Below are 20,440 nucleotides of genomic sequence, written 5' to 3' on the forward strand. Positions count from 1 at the left end.
CCCCTTTTATTCAAATTAAGTCAATGGGTGCACTGGATATGGTTTCACTTCCTGCTGCTTATATATTTCTTAACACATATTCTAATCCCATGCAGTCATCATTCTGGGAATCCCAAATGTCCCCTGACTCACTCCTTCTGCTCTCTTTTGAAGAGATCTAGACATCCACTATTTTCTTTGGCTTTTACTGTGATCTTTCAGTTTCCTCTGTTCTAGTCGGGTTATAAGGGGTTATAAATTATGTTTCCAAAATAAATGATGATCCATGGAGAGGATTTTGCATTCCTAACATCCTTAGTTCCTCTTAATTGTCAAGGTCGCATGAGACTGAATCTTCTGGAATCAGCGGAGGAGGTACCCAATACTGACTGGCCATTTTAACGAAATAATTGCCATACTTGAGGCTTGGATGAGTGCTTAATGTAAGCCTGTTGAGTATAGTAAGTTATGAGTTATATTTTATTTCCCCAAGCAAAAAATAAGCTCCTCAAAGGCAAAGGACTCATCTTGGGTTTGGGTCCATTACGTGCCTATTCCAGCATGGTGGTGCAGTGAGAAAGAGACTCTGGAAACTGACCACCTAGAGTCAAATCCTGAGTCACTAATTAGCTAAGTGGCCTCAGGCAGCTTATCTAATGCTTAGAATCCTCAGTTGCATCTGTGTGTCTAAGCGTTGTTTTAAGTCTTAATTGTTGTAAGTGTAAATGTATGTAGAGTACTTTGCTCACTGCCTGTTACAGAGTAAGCACTCAATAAATGTTAGCTAATTGGGGGTGCCTGGGTGGCACAGTTGGTTAAGTGTCCAACTCTTGATTTCAGCTCAGGTCATGATCTCAGGGGCATGAGATTGAGCCCCAGGTCGGGCTCCAGGCTCAGCTCGGAGTCTGCTTAAGATTCTCTCTTGGGGCGCCTGGGTGGCTTAGTTGGTTAAGCGCCTGCCTTTGGCTCAGGCCTGGATCTCAGGGTTCTGGGATCGAGCCCCCCATCAGACTCCCTGCTCAGCAGGGAGTCTGCTTCTCTCTCTGCCCCTCCCCCTGCTTGTGTCTGTGCTCTCTCTCTCCCTCAAATAAATAAATAAAATCTTTTTAAAATTAAAAAAGAGATTCTCTCCCTCTCCCTCTGTCCCTCCCACTTGCGCTCTCTCTAAAATAAATAAATCTTTTAAAAAATGTTAGCTATTGTTATTCTTTAAAGTTTTAACCATATGTCTAACTATGCTAGCTATTACTGTTATTTGGATGGTGCCTTAGTACCACTCCTAGACTCCAGGCCCATATATTTAACCACCTCTAAATAGTCCATTTAAATAGTTTAGAGGCAAATCAAATGAGTACAAAGGAGAAATCACTACCTCTGCTCTACCTCACCCACAGGTGCTCCTCCAGAAATCCCAAGCTCAGTTAGTAGTATTCTCATCAGCTCAATCTCCCAAACCAGAAATCCAAGTGACAGTCTCCACGTCCCTGTCCCCCTTCTCTGCCCCCATTCCATCTAATTTCATTAATTCACTCAGCAAACATTTACTGAGCATCCTGGCACTGTGCAGGTCCTAGGGATAAATAAGTGAACAAGCCAGGCTCTCCAAGAGGTTAGGTGCAGTGGGGAAAATGGGAAAGCAATGTATAAAGAAATGAGATGAGAACAGCTTGGGGTAAAGGGTATAAGAAAAACAAGCAGCATGCCATGACAGAAACAATGGGGTTACTTCTGATAGGGGTCAGGGATGGCCTCTCCGAGGAAGTGGCATTTAAGCTAGATCGGAACGTCAGGAAGGAGCTGGCTGTGATGAGCTGGGGGAACAGAGGGACAGCAAGTGCAAACACTGAAGTGGGAAAACAAGTGAGCGTGTTCCAAGAACTGTCAGACGGCCAGTGTGATGGGGACATTTACAACACGGCCCTTGTCTTCTAAGTCTATCCAGAGAAGGACAAAGCCTTGTTTTCTTACTGCTTCGTGAACTGTGTGGGCCCATCTCATAACCAAAAGCGCAAAGAAAGGCAAAATCCGTATAGGCAAGAGTAACCACAGGGGGTTTTGTGAAGCTCTCGAGACACGAGCGGGTCCCCCAAATGAAGGGGCCGGACACATCGTCTGGCAGGAGGAGAAGACGCCCTCTTGAAGGAACAGCAGCACAAGCCAGGCCCAGAAAGAAATGAGTACGGTATGTGCTCAAATTACTGGTAGACCTGGCTGACTCCCTAGAATGGGAAGAAAGTAGATGAAGATGAAAAGAGACTGATGTGCAGAAAATCCTGGGGGAAAAAAAAGGCGGAAGTGTTTGGACCAATTGCAAAGTCAAGATGGAGCCATTCTTGGGCTGACAGGGGACACAAGGAAAGTGGTGACTTAAGAACATCCTTCAGGCAGGGGCGCCTGGGTGGCTCAGTCGGTTAAGCATCTGCCTTAGGCTCAGGTCATGATCTCAGGGTCCTGGGATCGAGTCCCACATCGGGCTCCTTGCTCAGCGAGGAACCTGCTTCTCCGTCTGCCTGCAGCTCCCCCTTGCTTGTGTGCATGCTCACTCTTTCTCTCTCTCTCTCAAAAATAAATAAATACAATCTTAAAAAATCTTAAATCTTAAAAAAAAAAAAAAGAACATCCTTCAGGAAGCCATGAGGATGTTGACAGGAGGGAAACCCGTCGGGATCATAGAGGACTGATTCAGTAAGCAACCTGGACTACTAATTTGGTGGTGGTGACAGGAAGAAAAGAAAGAATCCAAGAAAGAATTTTGTTAAATTCCTTTAGGTCCAACAAAAGAGGGTTGGTCCAATAAATTATGGCACACTCATATAACAGAGCTGCATGCAGTAACTTAAAATGATGCCAAAGAAGGATAGCAAATGATACAGAGAGATGTTCAAGACAGAACACATCTGCATAACATTTTTCCTTAAGGAGAATGTGAGACTTTAGTTAGAGCTCTTTTTTTTTTTTCCAGCAAAGATAGTATTTGTTAAAAACCTTTAATCCTGAATGTACATTTAAGAAAACAAAGAAGATGTGCCTGAGTGGTTCAGTCGGTTAAGTGTCTGACTCTTGGTCTTGGCTCAGGTCCTGATCTTAGGGTTGCGAAATCGAGCCCCACATCCAGCTTTGTGCTCAGTGGAGAATCTGCTTGAGATTCTTTCTCCCTCTGCCCCTCCCCCCCCATGCTCACACACGCTTTTTCTCTTTCAAATAAATAAAAATATATTTTTTAAAGATTTTATGTATTTATTTATTTATCAAAGAGAGAGAGAGCACAAGCAGGGGAGCGGCAGGCAGGGGGAGAAGCAGGATCCCTGCTGAGCAAGGAGCCTGATGCGGGACTTGATCCCAGGACTCTGGGATCATGAACTGAGCCAAAGGCAGATGCTTAACCACTGAGCCACCCAGGTGTCCCTAATAAATAAAAATCCTTAAAAAAAAAAAAAGGAAGACAAAGAAGGGCCGCCTCATTCCTCATTGGAATATGCCATGGATAATGACAAATCAATTGAAAGATATCAGAAAAGGTCAATGGCATTTCCTGAAATCCAAAAATCAATATTAAAAACCATCTTTTCGATTTTTCTCTACCATGGTTTGGGGAAGTCAATGAAGAAATGGCCTATGGTATGGCTGGCTCTCTGCCCACTGTTATGGGCTGAATTTTGCCCCCTCACGCCCACGGATGCATATGTTGAAGTCCTAACCCCCGTTATCTCAGAACATGACTAGATTTGGGGATGTAGTCTTCAATGAGGTAATTAAGGTAAAATGAGCTCTAATCCAATCTGACTGGTGTCCTTCTAAGAAGAGGAGATTAGGACACTGGTGCAGAGGGAAAATCATGTGAAGTTATGGGAGTAGGCAAGGAGAGAAGCTGACACCTAGATCTTAGACTTTCAGCCTCTAGAATTTGAGGAAACAAATTTCTATTGCTTAAACCACCCTGTCGTCTGTGGTGTCTGTAGTGCTTCGTTATGACAGCCCTACCAAATACACCTCCCTTCTTTCTTTTTATGTTTTTTTAAAGATTTTAGGGGCGCCTGGGTAGCTCAGTCATTAAGCGTCTGCCTTCGGCTCAGGTCATGGTCCCAGGGTCCTGGGATCAAGCCCCGCATCGGGCTCCCTGCTCAGCAGGAAGCCTGCTTCTCCCTCTCCCACTCCCCCTGCTTGTGTTCCCTCTCTCGCTGTGTCTCTCTCTGTCAAATAAATAAATAAATAATCTTTTTAAAAAAAGATTTTATTTATTTATTTGAGAGAGAGAGAGCATAAGCAGTGGGGAGGGTCAAAGGCAGAGGGAGAAGCAGACACCCCGCTGAGCAGAGAGCCAGATGCAGGGCTCGATCCCAGGACCCCAGGAACATGGCCTGAGCAGAAGGCAGACACTTAACCAACTGAGCTACCCAGGCACCCCTCCCTTCTTTATTTTTAATTTTACAAATATATTTTGAATATAAGATGTAATGCGTGGGCTTGGTGGTTCTCCAAATACTTAAATGTGAACTTTCCATAGCATCCAGTTATTCCACTTCCAGGTATATGCCCAAAAGAATCAAAAGCAGGGACTCAAATAGCTACCTGTACATAAATGTCCACTGACAATCGCCAAAAGATGATAACAGCCCAGTGTCCACCAATAGATGAGTGGATAAACAAAATGGGATATATATATGCAATGGAATATTCTTTGGCCATAAAATGGGATAAAGTTCTGATACATTCTACAACATGGATGAACCTTGAAAACATGATGCAAAGTGAAAGAAGTCAAACACAAAAAGCCACATACAGTATCATTCCATTTACATGAAATATCCAGAAAGGGCAAATCCATAGGGACAGAAAGCAGGTTACCAGACACTAGCAGAAGAGGGAAATGGAAAGTGTTTAATGGGTACAGAGCTTCTATCTGAGATGATGAAAAAGTTCTAGAGATGGATGGTAATGATGGTTGCCCAACATTGTAAATAAACTTAATGCCACTGAAATGTACAACTAAAAAGTTAAAATAAAATCTGTTATGTATATTTACCACAATTTTTTAAATTGCCAAAAACAAAAACAAAAATAATGCATAGGCAACTGTGCGATTTTTATATTTTGTATATATATATTTTTTTAAGATTTTATTTATTTATTTGACAGAGAGAGACACAGCGAGAGAGGGAACATAAGCAGGGGGAGTGGGAGAAGGAGAAGCAGGCTTCCCGCGGAGCAGGGAGCCCAATGCGGGGCTCAATCCCAGGACCCTGGGATCATGACCTGAGCCAAAGGCGACACTTAACAACTGAGCCACCCAGGTGCCCCATGTAGATATTTCTTTATAGCATTAAAAATATAGACTTTCTTTGCAGCATTTAGACATTCTTTTCATCTGAGTCTCAAATGAAGGCTGAGGCCAGCTTGCTGTTCAGATTTCCTCATACCCTCCAAAAGCATATAATGTGTCTTTTTTTTTTAAGATTTTTTTTTTTTTTTAATTTATTTGACACAGAGAGAGAGGCAGCGAGAGAGGGAACACAAGCAGGGGGAGTGGGAGAGGGAGAAGCAGGCTTCCCGCCGAGCAGGAAGCCCGACTTGGGGCTCGACCCCAGGACACTGGGATCATGATCTGAGCGGAAGGCAGACACTTAACGACTGAGCCACCCAGGCGCCCCTAATATGTGTCTTGTAAGAAAATATTCCAGTGGAGATCCCCAGCAGGGCCAGCAAGCGAGAAGAACTGTAACTGCAAGGATTTGCAAGGAAGAAGGGATAAGCCCGTGTTTGGTGGATATAAATCTTATCTTTGGCTTTCTTACCGTGGAACTCAGGCACTGACCTTGCCTGAGGCATTGACTTTGCCATCCACCATCAGGGGAAAAAAACGTCTCCTTTTCTGATGGGAATAACTCTACCTTCAACTTCAGATAAAGCACTCCAGGACAAGGTTCACAATGGCACTCTCTGTTGAGTCAGGCTCCTAGGCCGGCAGGCATCGAATGTGCACTGTGGCCATTCGATGTGAGGACTGCCTGGCACAGCACCTAGATTAGGCTTTGCTTGCTCAGGGCACATCCACATTTGCTCCCGGGGCGCCAGGAGAGCAAAGTGGCTTGGCCTCAAAGGACGGTGAGGTGGGAAACCCCGCATGCAGCCAGGCAGTGCCAGCGGGTCATTACCGAGGGTCTCTGGGATGTGGAGGCCTTTGAATGTGCCATAGAGGCCTCATCAAAAAAGGGCTGGGATGGGTCGTTCTGGAAATGAAGGTGGCCCCCCGGAGAATAAAGGGCGGTGAAGCTGCTGCCTCACAGAAACACATCCAAATGTCAACCTGAAGCAGAGGGGTAAAATTAGAGTGAGCAGAATGTTTTAGGAGAGGAAGGAGTCCCTGTGGGGCACTTACTGGAAATAAATCCAATCAATAAAAATCTAGATGTACAAAATCAGCACATAGTATGGGTGAAAATGATTTTTGTTTTACAGAGGTGTTCCTAACAAGATAAGATTCCTTTCAATAAAATTTCAATGAAATTATATAAAAACGGAGTCCTCCTTTTTAGGAGCTTATCTATCAAAGAGACAGGATGTCCAGAGCCCGGGCTGCAAACAACTAGCTGTGAGAACCGTCGAGACTTCATCTCAGTTTTCTTATTTACAAAAGGAAAGGACAGGGCTAAATATGATCACTAAGGTACTTTTAATATCAAAATGATTCCTCCATTGTATAAAATGAGATCAGGGACGCCTGGGCGGCTCACTGGGTAAGCGTCTGCCTTCCGCTCACGTCATGATCCTGGGGCCCTGAGATCGAGTCCCGCATTGGGCTCCTTGCTCAGCGGGGAGCCTGCTTCTCCCTCTGCCTGCAGCTTCCCCTGCTTGTGCTCTCTCTCTCTGACAAATAAATAAATAAAATCTTTAAAAAAATAAAATGAGATCAATTTGTACTTGACATTCAGCTTATATAAAGTGCTTAGCACAGCACCTGGTAAGTGGTCAATGAATGTACTGTGTTAGTTAAAATCAAAAGTCCATGGGGCGCCTGGGTGGCTCAGTTGGTTAAGCATCCGATTCTTGGTTTCGGCTCAGGTCCTGATCTCAGGGTCATGAGATCAAGCCCCATACTGGGCTCCACGCTCAGTGGGGAATCTGCCTGGGACTCTCTCTCCCTCTGCCCCTTCCCCTCACCACCCCCCATGCGTGCTCTCTCACTCAAATAAATAAATCTTTTAAAAAATAAAAATAAAATAAAAAGTCCATACCATGGCCTCTGAGGCCCTGCTTGATCTGGCCCCTGACTTCCTTTCAGGATCTTAGCTCACTTTACTCTCTTCTTTGCCCATTACACTCCATTCATACTGCCCTCTTTCTGCTCCTGGGACATACCAAGCTTATTCATACCTCAGGGCCTTTACACTTGCTATCTCTTCTGCCTGGGATCCTTTCTTCCTTGATTTTCAGAGAGTTGGCTCCTTCTTGGAATTCAGATCTCAGCTCAAATGTACTTCCTTAGAGAGGGCCTACCTTGAGCTAACAGACATATAGAGAATTCAACACCCAGCCCTGAATGCACATTCTTTTAAGATGCACATGGAACATGTACAAAAGCAGACATGAATTGCTTCAATGATCAATATGATACAGACTAGGTCCTCCAACTGCATTTCAATGAAATGAAAAATTCAGTTCTTAAAGATGGATTTTAAAACTATTTGGAAACCAAATAACACATTGCTAAATGACTTTTGGAATGTGTAAAACTGAGTGATAATGAAAACAGCACATGTCAAAACCGGTGGGACACAGCAAAAAGCACTAATTTAAAGGGAAACATACAGCTTTATATACATTTGTCAGGAAACAAGGAAGGTTAAAAAAGGTAGGAGCCAAGCATTCAACCTGAAACACTGGAAAAGGAGCAGCAGAATCAACTAAAAGAAACAAGAAGGAAATAATAACTATCAGGGCAGAAATCAACGAAATAACAAATAACTGAAACAACTAAAAAAACTAAAAGCTGGTTCTGTGAAAAAAAGTAAAAAGACAAATCTTGTCAGAGATGTGTGTCTAAGAAAAAGAAAGCAGGGGCGCCTGGCTGACTCAGTCGGTTAAGCGTCTGCCTTCGGCTCGGGTCATGATCTCAGGGTCCTGGGATCGAGCCCCGCATGGGGCTCCCTGCTCCGCGGGGAGCCTCCTTCTCCTTCTCCCTCTGCCACTCCCCCTGCTTGTGATCGATCTCTCTCTCGCTCTCTGTCAAATAAATAAATAAATAAAATCTTTAAAAAAAAAAAAAAGAATGTGCAATATTTGGCACATGCCTATATGGAAAATTATAAAAAAAAAAAAAGAAAAAGAAAGCAAATAAACTACAGAACATAATGACAGTCACAACAGAAATTTTTTTAAATATAAACAGAATTATAAACAACCACGGGCTAATAAATTTGTGTGGCTTTCTCTGACTGCCCCTACTTATTATTTTTATTGTCTGTTGCCTGTCTCCTGACACTGGAATGTAAGCTTCTTGAGGCAGAGATTTTTGCCTATTTGGTTCCAGATAAACGCTACATGCTAAATAACTATTTGATGAATGGACAGATGAATGTCCCCAGTAAGCCAGCACAATCGAGGTCAGGTTAAGTTCTTCCCAACACAGATGTTTTGGTTTGTCTTCAGCAGATTTGCCCACGTACAAGGACAACTGCAAAGGAATCCTGGCAAAGGTCTCTGGAATCTGATCATGCCAGTGACATGGTGTTACCACACCTTGGTTATTCTGGGAGCCAATCAAAGAAACTATGAATTTCTGGCTCAGCAGGCCACAGTTGTGCACACATCCTGGGTATGAAGAATAACAGGAGGGAAGTCAGTTTGGTGGTCCCACAAGAAGTTAAACATAGAATAACCATATTACCCAGCAATTCTCCTCTTAGGTGTATACTGCAAGAATCGAAAACAGGGACTCAGACTATCTGTGTTCATTGTAGCACTATTCACACTAGCCAACGGGTAAAAGCAACCCCAATGTCCATCAGCTGATGAGTGGATAAACAAATGTGATATATCCATACAACAGAATATTACTGGGCCATAAAAAAGAGTGAAATATTGATGCATACTATCATGTGGATGAACCTCAAAAACATAATGCTAAATGAAAGAAGCCAGACATAAAATGTCATATGTTGTAGGATTCCATTTACATGAAATATGCAGACTAGATGAATCCACAGAGACAGGGAGCAGATTGGCAATTGCCAGGAGCTGGGAGGGAGGGGGAAATGGGGAACTGCTGCTTAATGGGTGTGGGGTTTCCTTTTGGGGGGGATAACAAGCAATCTGGACCTAGATAAAGGTAGTGGATGCACAACATTATGTGTGTATTAAATGCCACTGAGTTGTTCACTTTAAAATAGTTAATTTTAGGGGTGCCTGGGTGGCAGTCAGTTAAGCATCCAACTTTTGGTTTCGGCTTAGGTTGTGAGATCAAGCCCCATGTTGGGCTCCGTGCTCAGCATGAAGTCGACTAAGACTCTCCCTCCTTCTCCCTCAGTCCCTCACGCTCATGCTCTTTCTGCCTAAAATAAATAAATAAATCTTAAAAAAAAAAGTTAATTTTATGTTATGTGAATACACATACATACCATACACAATACACACCAAATGAACATTTGGCCAAATGGCTGAGTGCTAAAATCAATAACCACAGCCCAATATCACTGCCATAAGTACAAGAAAAAATCTGAAGATTTTCCAATGGTTTGTTATTTCAATTTTATTACTGTAGTTTACTACTCAGATTTTAAAGTTTGATTTTTATAATATATGAACATTGATTCCTTAGGATTGTCCCTGTGATTGCCCCACCGAACATGTGGATATTAATTAGATGTTCACTTTAAACAGTTCAAAGGTAGAGAGAGCTAAGATACTTTTGGCTGATTTGCCAGAACTGGGCACTGTTGATAGTGATGTTGCCATCAAATTATCAAATTTTCCTTTCTTCTAGATACTATATCAACATGGTAAAGACATGTCCTCCTCAACTTCTGTACTTGAAAACTGAGTTGATGATGATGATGTAATTTCATAGAAATGATCCCATAAACTAAAGTTCTGCATACTGCTTGAAGATACTTTCTGAATTTTTTTTTTTTTTTAAAGATTTTATTTATTTGACAGAGAGAGACACAGTGAGAGAGGGAACACAAGCAGGGGGAGTGGGAGAGGGAGAAGCAGGCTTCCCGTGGAGCAGGGAGCCCGATGCGGGGCTCGATCCCAGGACCCTGAGACCATGACCTGAGCCGAAGGCAGACACTTAACGACTGAGCCACCCAGGCGCCCCTCTTTCTGAATATTTTCAAGAGTAAGTTACAGATTTTCTTCACTCATATTTTAAATTTCTAAAATCTTTAGGCCCTTATTCTTTTTTAAAAAAAAATTATATTTATTTTAGAGAGAGAAAAGAGGTGGTAGAGGGGCAGAGGGAGAGGGAGAAAATCTCAAGCAGGCTCCCCACTGAGCATGTAATTTCATAGAAATGATCCTGACACATGGAACCTGACACGGGCCTTGATTCCACGACCCTGAGATCATGACTTGAGCTGAAATCAAGCTCAACCTACTGAACCACCCAGGAGCTCCTAGGCCTTTTATTCTTATTCAAATTATTACCTAGTCACCGAAAATCTCTCCTAATAGTCTGTCCATCAATTTTTTTATTAAACTATTTGAGAGTTCTTAGTTATTATTTTGGAAAATAAAATCGTTTCAATCATTTCACTTTAGTTATAAATCTAAATGTGTACTTATTTATTTTATTTTTTTAAGATTTTATTTATTTATTTGAGAGAGAGAGAATGAGAGAGAGAGAGAGAGCACATGAGAGGGGGGAGGGTCAGAGGGAGAAGCAGACTCCCTGCCGAGCAGGGAGCCCGATGCAGGACTGCAGGACTCGATCCAGGGACTCCAGGATCATGACCTGAGCCAAAGGCAGCCGCTTAACCAACTGAGCCACCCAGGTGCCTCTAAATGTGTATTTAAACTACTGATAAAATTTCAACATATAAAGAACCTAAGGAGACTTTTTTCATTCCAGTTACAACTAGAACGCTCACCTACATTCAAAAGTGAGTATTAACGTATTGACAACATTGCAATAACAAGCCTCATTCATACCGCCGACATCTATGCTCTGACTGGAGACCATGGTTACTTATGTAATCCCACATTCATGATAGCATACAAGTTCAGAGAGGCCAGAAACGATGTTGAAGTAGTCATATGACTACTTGGGTTTCCAGAGGCTGAGACCAAAACCAAAGCCAAATGGCAGATTTGAGCCAAAGAGAAGGCTGAGGCCACTGGGTCCCACCCCTAATAAAGAGGCTAATTGCAAGGAGCAGGAGATGAGCGTTCTGGATAATTCTCCGGGCAGGAAAGGCAACATTTACCATCAACTGACCCAAAGAAGATGTCTGCAGTTTATCACCCCACTTCCCATTTAATGTTCTACTAACAGAAAAATGATAAAACCAGAAAAGGGGAAGCAACTGAAAAGATGCCACCCTCCACAAACACTTCCTCTTGGTTGAGCTAAGCCACAGGGCATACCACACACCTCATGTATCTCTACACGGCTCACATCACATACACCTAACACTTGAGAGTTGTCAGACTACTCAGATGTACAGTGGTCAGGGACCACACTTAAGGATAGAAAAGACCTGGGAAAATCCCAAGAGAAGGCTTTGCGGTTTGCTTACATGAATTTAGAGATTATTGTTATCTGCATCCAGACAACAGAAATTCAGAATGTTATTATCAGGTCGATGTTTTTGGAGTCTGACGAGTCCTTTCCTCTGTGCTTTCGTTCTCCCTTAACCACCAATTATTACCAAATCTCTTATGACAGACGGGGGCATGATAACGAGAAAAAAGCAACATTTTCAGAGTATTTTATCAAACACTAATGAGACCGAGCTTTTACTCAACTGTAAAATAGAGTTCTAAATATCACTCACTCACATGTAGGTGGTTTTTGGAATAGAAAGTGCTATTTCTTTTGCCAAAGAAACCTGGATTCCATTGTGTTGGATTTAGATCTGCTAGAGGCTGTTCACTGGCTAATAAAATACAATAATCATTGGGGGCTGGGAAAGATTAACACGTAGTCTGTATATTCCAGAAAACTGTCCTCACTAGAGCACAAAGCTGGGTTTTCATTATGAGACAAGTCACATAAAAAGTACACCCTTGATGCTTTTTGTTGTTGCTATTGTTCTTTTTCATTTTTATTCAGACTTCCAGGTAAACTTGAAGTTGTTTGATGTAAAATCAGGAAAAGTCAGGTTTAGAGGCTACATTTCTTGGAAAGCGTGCCTGCTTCTTGCAGTAGCCCCTTCTGTTTTTTAACAGATCTAATTCAAGTTTAGCCAGTACAAGTCTCTTAAGAGTGAAGGTCGGGGTGGACTGGCGGGGGGGAGGGGGACGGCGTGTGGTAAGCCGTGTCAGTGGCCCATGGGGGCCTGGCTCAGAATCCATGCTATCGTGAGCCTTCCTGAAGCTAGCTGACTTAGTCCTCTGAGGGTCACCAACTCATCCTGTTTGCCAGGGGACTTCCCCAGTTTTAGCACTGAAAATCCCATCCCAGGCAAACCGAGATGGTTATCACCTAAGGATTTACCTCCCTTGCTTTAAGTCGTACCATATACATCCTGAGTGGGATTCAAATCACTGTAAACTTTTCAAGTTAAACATACGTGCTTTGCAGCCTTTGTCTCTTTACATCACCTACCACAGTATCTTTTCCTACCACTGAATAGGATTCCCACCTAGTTACCACAAAACCATTAAATGAGGCAAACGTTTCTACTCTTAAAAATCTTTATTTTTCCACTTATTTTTTAAGAGAAAAAAATTCAAATTCACACAAATGGCCTTGAATTTTTTTTAAAGCTCTCATTTTGTTTGGGTGAGAAATTTTTTTTTTCCTGTGCTTATAAAACTTGTTTTGTTGGGGGATAATCATTTATCTAATTGAGTTAGCTTTGCACTTCTCCCTCAAGCCCTGGTCCCTTGCCACGTATTTGAGTGTACATAGAAAAACATACACCAAAATCCTCCCAGAAGGAAACAAACCAAACTGTCCCGAGATTACCGACTAAAGTCATTGATAGTAAATAAAATTCTTTCTAGCTTAATCTGAATTAAGAATCTTATGTTCATAATATTTCTATGGAGTTAGTAACTGTATTAGTTTCCTATTGATGCTGTAACAAACTGCCACAAATTTAGTGGCTTAAAATAACACAGATATATTATTGTATAGTTCTGGAGGTCTGAAATCCAAAATGGGTCTTGTAGGCTAAAATCGAGGCCTTGGCAGGGCTGCATTCCTTCTGGAGGCTCTAGAGGGAATTCTGGAATTCCAGGAGGAAAACCCACCTGTTGCCTTTTCCAGCCTCATTCCTTGGCTCATAGCCTCTAGCTAGCAATCTCATCACTCTGACCTGTGCGGCTGTTGTCACAGGCCTTTTCTGACTGATGCTTCAGCCCCTCCTGTCCATTTTTTAAAGGACCCTTGTGAATAAGCTCACCTGGATAATCCAGGACAATCTCCCCATCTCAAAACCCTTAATCACATTGGCAAAGTCCCTTTTGCCACAGAAGGTAACAAAGTCCCAGGTTTCTGGGATTAGGATGGGTATCTGGAATGGGGGGCATTATTCTGCCTCCCACAGTCATTAAGACACCATCTTAGAAAGTTACCAGATTTGACACTAATGGGACCATATCTCTGGGTCTTATTTTCCTGAGTCTGTTGTATAATCCTTCCAAATATTTAGAATCTAATAGTTTGTAAGTAAATTTGAAAAGATAATTGGTTACGTTGTATGCTAATGTCAGGGAACAGGACAAAACATATGGGGTTCCACTAACTATCATCTCTACAAGCAAGATTTCTCCCATTTCAAGTTGACCCTCATAATCCTCATTATCCCTTACTCTTGGTACACAGCAGGTAACAGAACCATAAAAACAATCCCACATAACATTAGACAATGATTTAGAGCAAACAAAATGACTTCACAGCATTTGAAGGCTACGTAATGAAATAGTTAAGAGCAAAGATTCTGGAATCAGACAAACGTGGACTCAAATCCTGACTCTACTGCTTGTATGGGCTCTCAAAGTCTGTTGTACTCCTCAGCGCCTACCTCATGCTTTGTGGGAGACTGAATGAAATGAAGCCTAGAAAGCATTTAACAGTGTCTTGGCTATTGTTATTACTGTCATAAAGACAATATCATACTTGACACAATAACACTGATCCCCATTTGACATATAAAGAAACACACTGCCAAGAAGTTACCAGCTCTAAGGATGCACAACAAGTAAATAATCATATCCCAGTGTCTGGCACACAGGATCCATTCCTGAATACCTTGTTTTCAGTGACAGCAGACCCAGTCCCTACAGGTCGATCAATCTCACAGCTGCCCCATCACCTCTTGAGTTCACAGCTCTTTCCCTTATCCATCCCCTACTCTCTGCTGTCTTCCAAAGGGTGTGGTCTCCGAGGTCTTTTTTACGTCTGAGACCAAATATCAAATGTGCTGGGATTTCAAAACACAGTTATAGAAATAGATCCAGTTCACCTGCAAAAATATCATATTTCCCATTTTCTCCACTTCAATACTGTAATCCCCCCCCACACTGAATGGGAGAAGACTTTTGCAGAGCATACATCTGATAAGGAATTATATCTAGAATACATAAAGAACTCTTAAATTCTAAAGAGGCAAATCACTCAATTGAAAAATGGGCAAAGGATCTGAACAGGCATTTCTCCAAAGATGCACAGATTGGCCAATAAGCACATGAAAAACTCAGTATCATTAATTACGAAAATGCAAACTAAATATATATACAGACATCTACATGTATATACATATTTGAGTGTGGAGAGATTACAGTGCATATTAATTTCTTTCAGGACTCCTAATGAGATTTTAGAAAACATTTCCTGCTAAAGGGACACTGGGTCGGATAGGGTTGAAATCCACTGATCTAGCATGGAGGATTATCTGTGATCAGTACATGGCCTATTAGAGAAGAGTCAGGATTTTTTTTCTTCTATATTCCATAACAGCTTCAGTCTCAAGGACTCCCCAGGGAAAGAAACAGCAAAATTATAAAAATAATTTATTCCTCACTTTTGCTACCAACTTATTTATTTAGGGGATATGCTGTTTCTTTCTTTTTTTTTTTTTAAGATTTTATTTATTTATTTGACAGAGAGACACAGCGAGAGAGGGAACACAAGCAGGGGGAGTGGGAGAGGGAGAAGCAGGCTTCCCGCAGAGCAGGGAGCCCAATGCGGGGCTCGATCCCAGGACCCTGGGATCATGACCTGAGCCGAGGGCAGACACTTAACGACTGAGCCACCCAGGCGCCCTGGGATATGCTGTTTCTGGAGGTATATATAATTATACATTTGGACTAGATGTACCTGTCATTATGTTATACAATGATGTATTTCACAAAGTCTATGTGCCAGATAAGTGAATCTTACATCTTTAAATGTCTGACCATTTCATTTAAACATTTTTTTTCCATTAAAGATACTCCTGAATAAAGAACACAGCTTCATCTGATGAGCCTTTTGTGGCTCACGACCACTGTAACATCATTCTTACCGTGCCATAACCAAATGGTGCCCTCAGGTGCACTGAGGTCAGCCACCACAAGCCTCTCAAATAAATGGTCCCAGACTGATGAGCTTTTTGGAGTTCCTGGCTCTGCTTTTCACAGGGACTTGTTTTTATGGGCTATTAATTTATTACTGCGCTTCGTGTTGGTGGCTTCGGGCAGGGCCTCCCACCTTTAATCCACTGCATTCACACAAATATTTAATGCCCACATTACCAGTGACAGTACATTTCTCACCTCTGGGAACCTAGTACCATAGCCAAAGTCTTTTCAGTTCTAAGTTTCAAAGCCTACTAGCTTAAGGGGGAAAAATGAACATTTATTATCAGGGTATGGGGGCAAAAGCGAAACAAGGGGGCAGAAACAGGGAACAGAAACTCGGCAGAAACCGAAGAGGCCATTTTCTTAGTCACTCTCACCTCTGTGTCCCTTTGCCCATCTTTTCATTCTTCTGTTTCTGCAGACTCCCCGGCTGAGCTTCTCCATGGACACGACTCTGCCACAACCGGAAGGTTGTATCAACTCAGTTCTAGTCATTTGCAGAGTGCCACAGTACCAGAGGAGAGAATCCGATTGGCCCTTTTGGGTTAGGTTCCCTATGTGGTTCAATTGATAAAGTCACATAGTATAAAAATGGCTGCTGGGGCCACATCTATGAGGGAGGGGCAGTTTTTGGAGGAAGAGTGTTGTGGTAAACTGGCTTAGTGTGCAACGGAGGAACCACATGATCCAGTGTTAGAACTTAATCTAAATTAAAAATAAGCTCTGTGCAGGTACCTGGGTGGCACAGTTGGTGAGCGTCCTACTCTTGGTTTCAGCTCTGGACGTGATCTCAGGGTCATGAGATCAAGCCCTGCGTCAGCTCCTCGCTCAGCGCGGAGTCTGCTTGAGATTCTCTCTCCCTCTGCCCCTCCCACTTGTGTCCTCTAGCTCTAAAATTAAAAAAAAAAAAAAAAAAGCAAAGCTCAGCTCTGTGTAAGGGTCTGAGGTGCTCCCCTCTGAAGAAAGAACCTGAGGTTTGGCCCCATTATTGTGTACACACGTTGTTTTTTTCTGAGGCCTTGACGATCTACTTACTCCCTGTTTTTCTTTTTTTTTTTTTAAAGATTTTATTTATTTGACAGAGAGAGACACAGTGAGAGAGGGAACACAAGCAGGGGGACTGGGAGAGGGAGAAGCAGGCTTCCCGCCGAGCAGGGAGCCCGATGCAGGGCTCGATCCCAGGACCCTGGGATCATGACCTGAGCCGAAGGCAGAACCTTAAGGACTGAGCCACCCAGGCGCCCCTTTTTATTTTTTTAATTTGATATGATTCACACACCATAAAAGCCACCCTTTTGAAATGTACAGTGCAGTGACTTTTAGGATATTCACAAGGATTCTGCAACTACCACCATTATGTAATTTCCGGAACATTTCCTCACCCCCAACAGAAACCTCGTACTCATTAGTAATCAATCCCCATTGTACTTTCCCCAAGCCCTAGGCAACCACTAACTGACTTTCTGTCTCTATGGATTTTCTTATTCTGGACATTTTATATAAACAGAATCATAGAATATGTGGCCTTTTGTACCTGGCTTCTTTCACTTAGCATCATGTTCTCAAGATTCGTGCACATTGCAGCATGTATTTACGGCTGAGTAATATTCCATTGTCTGGACATACCACATTTGTTTTTCCATTCATCAGCTGATAGACATTTAGGGGATCTCCACGTGTTGACTATTATGAATGATGTTGTGAACATTCATGCACAAGTTTTTGCATGAACATATCTTATCAATTCTCTTGGGCATATAGTACACCCAGGAATGGAACTGCTAGATCACATGGTGATTGTGTAACATTTTGACGAACTGCCAAACTGTTTTCCAAAGGGGCTGCACCATTTATTTTTCCCAGCAGCAGTGTATGAGTCTTCCAATTTCTCCACAGCCTTGCCATCTTTCTGACTGTCCCTTGTTTTAATTATAGCCATGCTAGCAGATGAAGTGGTATCTCATTGTGATCTTGATGCACATCTCCCTAGTGAGTGATATTGAACATCTTTTTATGTTCTTATTGACCATTTGTGTATCTTCTTTGTAGAAATGCTATTCAAATCTTTTGCCCATTTTAAATTGGGTTGTCACTTTACTGATTAGTTAGAAGAGTTAAAGAACTCTTTGTGCACCTGGCTGGCTCAGTTGGTAGAGCATGTGACTCTCAATCTCAAGGTCATGAGTTCAAGCCCCACATTGGGTGTGGAGCCTACTTAAAAAAAAAAAAAAAAAGAATAAGAAGAGTTAAAGACTCTTACTTAGGATATTTAAGATACTAGACCCTTATCAGATACATGTTTTGTATTTTTCACATACTGTGGGTTGCCTTTTCATTTTCTTGACGGTGTCCTCTGAAGCACAGAAGTTTAAATTTTTTCTGTTTTTCATTTTGTCACCCACCTGTGCTTTTGGTGTCATGTCTAAAAAACCACTGACTAATCCAAAGTCACAAAGATTTACACTTACGTTTTCATCTGAGTCTTGCAGTCTTGCTCTTACACTTCGGTGTTTGATCCATTTTGAGTTAATTTTTATATATGGTAAGAGAGACAGGGGTCCCACTTCATCATATGCATGTGGCTAACCAGTTGTTCCAAAACCATTAATTGAAAAGACTATTCTTTCCTCATTGAATTGTCTTGGCACCTTTACTGAAAATCTCATTTTTTAAAAACTAAACTCCCATGGTTGTTCAGTAACTACACTCAGTCAAACATATGACAAATATGCAACTGAATGTGATTAAGATGTAGGTATGTGAGGTAACAGGGTGATGGGTATTAAAGAGGGCACGCGTGGTGATGGGCACTGGGTGTTATATGCAACTAACAAATTGTTGAACACTACATCAAAAACTAATGATGTACTGTATGTCGGCTAATTGAACCTAATAAAAAAAATCCATGCAGCAGCTTTGTAAGATAAAAAAATAATAAAATAAAGATTTTATTTATTTATTTGAAAGAGAACACACAAGCATGAGCAGGAGGAATGGCAGAGGGAGAGGGAGAGGGAGAAGCAGGCTCCCCACTGAGCAGGGAGCCGGGCGTGGGGCTCCATCCCAGGACCCCAAGATCATGACCTGAGCTGAAAGCAGACACGTAACCACCTGAACCACCCAGATGCCCCCAAAGGAAATCTTTCAATAAGTATAACAAAAATCAGAAATAACAAAAAAGAATTGGCAGCAATTTTTCTTTCGTAATAGGACTTAAAGTAGGGAAACTACCTCTGTAGGGAGAGTTGGGACTCCCACTTTTTGCTTTATCCAGTTCTGTATTGTTCGAATTTGTTACAAAGAACATGTTTTACTTTCCTAATTGAGATGGTCTTTCAATCTTTTTTTTTTTTTTAAAGATTTTATTTATTTATTTGAGAGAGGATGAGAGACAGAGAGCATGAGAGGGAGGAGGGTCAGAGGGAGAAGCAGACTCCCCGCCGAGCAGGGAGCCCGATGCGGGACTCGATCCCAGGACTCCAGGATCATGACTGAGCCGAAGGCAGTTGCTTAACCAACTGAGCCACCCAGGCGCCCCTGGTCTTTCAATCTTTATAAACAATTGTCTAGGGGTGCCTGGGTGGCTCAGTCGTTAAGCGTCTGCCTTCAGCTCATGATACCAGGTCCTGGGATCGAGCCCCACATCGGGCTCCCTGCTCCGCGAGAAGCCTGCTTCTCCCTCTCACACTCCCCCTGCTTGTGTTCCCTCACTCGCTGTGTCTCTCTCTGTCAAATAAATAAATAAATCTTTAAAAAAAAGATTTATTAAAAAAAACAAAACAATTGTTTAACTTCAAAAAAAAAAAGATGTAGGTATGTGAAAAGTCCCAGCTGTAATCAGCATTTACTTTCACTTTATACAAACTAAGATTTCTCTGGCTAGTACACTGGGTATATTCACTATCTTGACTGTGGTGATGGTTCCATGGGTGTGTGTGTGTATGTGTGTGTGTGTATATATGTCAAACTTACAAAATTGTACACTTTAAATATGTGCAGTTTTTTATATGTCAATTATACCACAAAAAAGCTGTTTTTAAAAACAGATAACGGGCAAGAATATAAATGAAATAACTTTCTTTTCCTAATCATTTTTCAAGATCAGCTTCTCTCGTTGGTCCTGAGGATATAATACCAACTAGTAGTTTAGAAAAACTTATTTATACATTTCTCCTACCTGCCTTGTTCCAAAACACAAGCAAACCATTTATTTTTTAAGATTTTAAGTAATCTCTACACCCAACATGGGGCTTGAACTCACAACCCCAAGATCCAGAGTCACACGCTTACCAACTGAGCCAGCCAGGCGCCCCCAAAACACATGCAAACCACTTAAATTCAAGATTTGTAAGGCTGGGACCATCTCATTACTGTGGGATAAATATTAACAAGAGCTGGAACTGAGTTTGGCTCTTAAGGAAAGAATTTTTAAGTCCCCTTCCAATGAGAATTTAGCAGCTATATATTCCTTTTCTACATAGAATTTAAGCCCTCCCAACTGCACCAAACTCAATTTTGGCAAAGACTTCATCTGCCTGTTCACCCTCATATCCCTAGCATCAAGAATACTGCCAAACACACAACAGGCACTCAGTAATATCTGTCAAATGAATGGATAAAATCCCACTTGATCACCACCTTTTCTTAGGACCATTTTGGACTGAGGCAGGTGGCAGCTCTATTCTTCCTTCTAACTCAACAATTCCATCTCTAGAGATAGACGCTATTTCCTTCA

At 42.0% G+C, this 20,440-nt stretch overlaps 1 protein-coding gene and 1 non-coding gene across 9 annotated transcripts in view; one reads left to right on the top strand and one right to left on the bottom strand.

The window, feature by feature from the left end:
* The window catches only part of IFT81 (intraflagellar transport 81), a 181,983-nt gene that overhangs the window by 160,197 nt on the left and 1,346 nt on the right, over window positions 1–20,440 (bottom strand). Inside the window, exons 3-4 of one of the 8 annotated variants that reach the window (XM_078061004.1) lie at window positions 16,441–16,595; window positions 16,083–16,159 (exon numbers count right to left, since the gene is read on the bottom strand). The exons of the other annotated variants lie outside the window; for them this stretch is intronic. The gene's annotated coding sequence lies outside the window, so the exon portion shown is untranslated. The remainder of the gene's footprint in view (window positions 1–16,082; window positions 16,160–16,440; window positions 16,596–20,440) is intronic. 8 annotated transcript variants of the gene reach the window in all.
* TRNAE-CUC (transfer RNA glutamic acid (anticodon CUC)) lies at window positions 17,838–17,910 on the top strand. Its single transcript has one exon. It is a non-coding gene; the product is annotated as a tRNA-Glu (tRNA).

This window comes from Halichoerus grypus, chromosome 13 (genome assembly GCF_964656455.1).
Source record: "Halichoerus grypus chromosome 13, mHalGry1.hap1.1, whole genome shotgun sequence".
In the NCBI taxonomy this organism is placed as follows: domain Eukaryota; kingdom Metazoa; phylum Chordata; class Mammalia; order Carnivora; family Phocidae; genus Halichoerus; species Halichoerus grypus.